The 5,486-nt window shown below is 45.2% G+C and overlaps 1 non-coding gene across 1 annotated transcript; it reads right to left on the bottom strand.

Moving 5' to 3' along the window:
- Positions 1-308: 308 nt before the first annotated feature.
- Positions 309-380, bottom strand: trnag-ucc (transfer RNA glycine (anticodon UCC)). The gene has a single exon. It is a non-coding gene; the product is annotated as a tRNA-Gly (tRNA).
- Positions 381-5,486: the final 5,106 nt, after the last annotated feature.

The raw sequence follows: 5,486 nt of genomic DNA, 5'->3' as shown, positions 1-5,486 counted from the left end.
TCTAAACTCCAACCAATATTGGCCAATTTTGCACAATATTTCCTCATACTACAATTGCAGCAAGACCTCCTTACTCTTATATTCCAACACCCTTCCAAGAAATGCTAACAGATCATGTCCCTTCCTCACTCTCATTAGACCCTTGGTAACTCAGTATTTCCAGCATGTTTTTCCTCTTTTCCTTCGATAGGGAAAAGAAATGAAGGTTGATAACATTTTACTATAATTACACTCGATTATGAACTGCATCAAATTCGATTGTAAACTTAAGAGTTCCTGATGGAAATAAACTAATAAGCACACTTAATTGCGATGGCCGGGAATCGAACCCGGGTCAACTGCTTGGAAGGCAGCTATGCTCACCACTATACCACCATCGCTGAAAATAATCAACAATAAAATAGTTCCCAAACATCAGATCCTGAACAGACACTGCAGGCTGTTGGATTTTGTTCTTCATTTGAACTGGTTTCTGACGGATCCTTTCTCGCTCTGTTGCAGTTCCTGTTTCCGCCCAGTAGATTTCACCAACCCCCAATCAATGGAAATTCCACACCAGCCAGTAATTCTTCACCTGATATCGGACTGAAGAGACAGTCGATACCTGCAATACTTGACCAGCTGGAAATACATATTACCACAGCTCACATCAGCCTTTGAGTAAAGTTAAATAATTCCATTAAATCAGAGACCTGACAACCAACTGGGCAGGAATGGCAGCTTAATATTCAAGTCTATAAGATCTTTAGAAAGGACAGGGAAATAGGGAAAGGAGCAGGAGCAGCAATATTACTGAATGTCAATATTACAGCAGTTCAAAGATAGAATATCAGTGAGGGTGAGCGGGCAGTGTAAACACTCTGAGAGAGACCCATCACAACTGCCCCCACTGTACTCCTCCAGAAGGTATAAGAAGGGCGAGTGCGGGAGGATTTCTTCATTCTTTGTGAAAGTGTTTGTGAGATTGTGGAAATGTCTGGAAGAGGAAAAACCGGCGGTAAAGCTCTGTCCAAGGCCAAGTCTCTCTCATCCCAGGCCGGACTGCAGTTCCCTGTTTGCCGTGTTCACAGGCTCCTGAGAAAGGGGAACTATGCTGAACGTGTGGGTGCCGGAGCCCCGGTCTATCTGGCTGCTGTGCATCAAGTATCTGACGGCTGAAATCCTCGAGCTGCCCGGCAACGCGGCCCGGGAGAAACAAGAAGACCCGCATTATCCCCAGACACCTGTGCAGCTGGCCATCCGCAACGACGAGGAGCTCAACAAGCTGCTGGGACGTGTGACCATCGCTCAGGGTGTTGTCTGATATCCAGGCCGTGCTGATGCCGAAGAAAACCAGCATTGTAAGCTCCAAGAGCAAGTAAACCGGCCAAGGCTTAATCTGATAACCCAAAGGACAGGACCAACCTTATTGAAATCTTTGAAGAAGGAACAGAAAGTGTAGACAAGTTTAATGCAGTAGATGTGATATACTTGGGTTTTCCGAAGGCCTTCTATAATGTACCACATTGTAGACTCATGGCTAAGTTCAGAGCACGTGGAGTCAGGTCAGGTGGCAGAATGAACAGTAAGTTGGGTACAAAATTGAAAGCCGAGAATAGAGGTTACGGGTCGCTACTCAGAGTGGCAAAACGTGGGAAGTGGAGTTCCAGGTGATGGGACCACTGTTCTTCACAATTTACATGAACGATTTGGATTCGGGAATCGGAAGTACAATTCCAAAATTTGTGCACGACACCAAATTGGGGGATTTAGTTAATACAAAGGAAGAAAGCATCACAATGCAAGAGGCCATTAATAAACTTGCAGAATGAAGAATCAGGAGGTCACACATTGCTTGGAAAATAAGAGTCTAAACGGGATAGAGGAGCAAAGGGATCTAGTGGGACAGATACACAAATTACTAAAAGTAACGACCCAGGTTAATCAGGTCATGAAAAGACAAATCCAACACTATGATTCATTTCTAGAGGGATAGAGTTGAAAAGCAAAGAAGTTATGTTAAACTTGTATAGAACCTTGTTTAGACCAGACTTGGAATACTGCGAACAGGTCTCGTCTCCATATTATAGACATCGGGGCATTGGAGAAGGTGCAAACAAGATTCACAAGGATGATACCAGAAATGAGAGGATATTCTTATCAGGAAAGACTGAACAGACTGGGTCTCGTTTCAGAAGAAAAGAAAAGGCTGAGGGTTGATCTGATCGAGGTTTTTAAGATAATGATAGGGTTTGTTCGGATAGATGTAGAGAAAATGTTTACACTTGTGGGGAGTCCAAAACTTCAGGTAATAAATATAAAATATTCACTAATAAATCAAATAGGGAATTCAGGAGAAATTGCTTTACCCAGAGAGTGGTTAGAATGTGGAACTTGCAACTACGAGGTTGTATCTGAGGCAAATAACAGAGGGACATTTAAGGGGAAGATAGATCAGCACATGAGGGAGAAAGGAATAGAAGGATATGCCGATAGGGTTAGATGAAGTAAGGAAGGAGGAGGCTCATGAGCAGCATAAACGCCGGCATAGACTAGTTGGGCCGAATGGCCTGTTTCTGTGCTGTAGGTTCAATGTAACTCGATGTAAAGGCTCCTTTCAGAGCCACCCTCTGTATCTGTGAAAGGGCTGGTTACTGTCTGAAGGGAGACGCTGATATCACGCTACCAGTGTGGCTCTGAGCTGCTTTTGTCTCGTTGTGGAGGAGATGAGGTATTAATGGGACTGGAGTCGGGGCAGTGACCACGGTCCGGCACTTTAAACGGTGACTTTTTGACCCCAGCCCACACATCACCAGATTTCTTGTATTTATTTAAACTACTTGCCATGCTGGGCTCGTAAAGAATCACCAGAACTGCTTGACTAACCTTTCTACATCTGTGGAATTCAGCGCTTCGCTCCATTTCTGTTCTATTTTGTTGGATTATTTACATAACGCATCAAACTCACTGGGGAATCACTGAAATGTAACTCTGTACAGAAACAAATAACAGTGAATTGCCTGGTGCCCAGGAGATCAGGAACATTACTCGCCTTTCGTCCTGTTAACGAGTAAACCGTGTTTAGAGTCCACCGACCCGCTTTGGTTCCATATGGGGGATGAAACAGAGAAATCGGGAGGGGAGGAGACAGTCAGAGTGACAGAGCGGAGAGCGGCCTCTGATCTTCCAGCTCCATCTCCAGTTCTCTCCATCCGACAGTTTCAAACCGTTTATCGATAATAGAACCGAACCTCAGCGCTCCGCACAAACCCTGACAGACCCGGGCTTCATATTCAAGGGTTCCCAAAACCCGAAGCTTTCAAATAAGCCCCGTTACAATGAAAAATCGTTAATATTCCTGACTAAATACAGTCCATTCAATAACAAGTCAACTCGGCTCCTCCATTTCAGTCTGTTTCCCTGTTCTATCTCCCCACACATCCCCTCCCAGACGGGTTCAGCGTTTTACAAACACCTTATTCCAGCTTATTTGGAGAATCTCATGTGTTGGGGTTTGAGTTATGACGCGGAGATTCTCCGCCAGTGTTACCGTCTCACAGAGACTCTCGCCCTGAATCTGTGAAAAGATTATGACCATGAACTGGGACTGGAGCCGAACACATCCCCAGTTACAGTGAGGCCCGGCCCGGACATCTCATTCTCTCTATTTTATATCAGACAGTATCCCACTTTCATGTCCAGCAATAGAGAGAGAGAGACAGTATCAGTCTTAAACTCCCTATCTGTGTCCAAATCACGCTCAATAGCAGTATCCACCTTCATATACAGCACCAGAGAGAGAGAGAGGGAGGCAGACACGGTGAGAGAGACAGAGAGAGCGGTGAGACACAGTGACAGACAGACGTTAACAGTATTAGTTCCAGACTGACCGGTAAAGTGCCGTTTTATCCAGAAAGATCGCGTTGGAGAGACAGAAGATGCCATCTCATCTCTCACTGATATTGTACAAGGGTCAGAAACACTATTAATCCCACACTCAGGGACAGTACAGAGAGGGACAGAAACAATGGGCCACATTTAACCCTCTAATGCCTGTTGTACTATCTGCAGTTTTACAGCTCAGGGCTGTTCGATATTACTCTCAGTGATCTACAGTTTCACTCCGGTTAAATTAATCTGCGACTGTTGCTGCCTGATATTAACCCTACACGGTCCCAGCAAATACACCGACTCCCACTTTCCTCCCATGTTTCTCCAGGATTGGTTTGAGAAATCCTCTCTCAGTCACACATTATAGGGGCCATTAATGAAGAGAATCATTTGGCTGATTTCATAGCCGCTCACTTTATCTCTGAAAGGCTCTTCACCATGAAAAGACCCCGAGAGAAACAGCAGGGATGGAAACATGTAGTTTAATAGTTGGAGATTGTAAAGTCAGTCTGGATTCCAGCGTTAGGCACTGGTGGAATCCCATCTGTTTCCCATTCTGGTGCCTGTTCCTGAACTGCCTGTGGACCCCATTCCCTCTGACCTCTCCCCCAGCCCCACTTCCTTTGCTCAGACTCGGAAAAATTCCACTTGGGGAAAGTTTCCATCGATTTTTGGATTGGGAATTGTGGGCGCCATTCCCTCAGTGAGCGGAAGAAGATGGTTTAAAACTGCCGGGAATGGAGAGATCACGGCCACCGGCGGAAGGGAGCAAAGAGCAGCCTCGTTTCAGCAGCTCATCGCTTCGGGACCGTGTCCGCAGATGGGCTCAGAGATCGGCATTGAGTCGGGGGGAAGTTCAGGGGGAGTCCGGGGGATGTTTGTAAGAGGCGGAGTGGATCAAGAACTAGTCCCTGAACATGGAGTGAGAGGGGGAAGGGAGAGGTCATTCTCGGGCTGTGTGTGGACAGGGTGTGTCCAGGGGAAGCGAGAGAGAATGGGAAGAACCTGCTATTAAAATCATTGCTGCTTTCTCTCCCCAAACCAGTTGTGAATATAAATCAACGACTGAGCATCCACAGCCCTCTGGGGTGCAGAGAATTCCAAAGATTCACGATCCTTTGAGTGAAAAAATGTTTCCTCATGTCGGTCCTAAATGGCCGACCCCTTATCTTGAGACTATGAGCTCTAGTTCTTGACTCTCCAGCCAGGGGAATCAGACTCTCAGCATCTACCCTGTCAAGCCGTCTAAGAATTTTATACATTTCAATGCGATCACCTCTCATTCTTCTAAACTCCACCGAATATTAGCCAATTTTACACAATATCTCCTCGTACTCCAATTGCAGCAAGACCTCCTTACTCTTATATTACAACACCCTTACAATAATGGCTAACATATCATTTCCCTTCATCACTCTCATTCGACCCTTGGTAACTCAATATTTCCAGCATGTTTTTCCTCTTTTCCTTCTGTCGGGAAAAGAAATGAAGGTTGAAAACATTTGACTATAATTACACCCGATGATGTTTCGGAAACAATATCTAACTGAACTGCATCAAATTCGATTGCAAACTTAAGAGTTTCTGATGGAAATAAACCAATAAGAACACTTAAT

The sequence above is a fragment of the Heptranchias perlo genome, unplaced genomic scaffold (genome assembly GCF_035084215.1).
Source record: "Heptranchias perlo isolate sHepPer1 unplaced genomic scaffold, sHepPer1.hap1 HAP1_SCAFFOLD_47, whole genome shotgun sequence".
NCBI lineage: Eukaryota > Metazoa > Chordata > Chondrichthyes > Hexanchiformes > Hexanchidae > Heptranchias > Heptranchias perlo.
The sequence above is the reverse complement of the archived record's forward strand: the minus strand, read 5'-3'. Positions and strand labels throughout refer to the sequence as shown.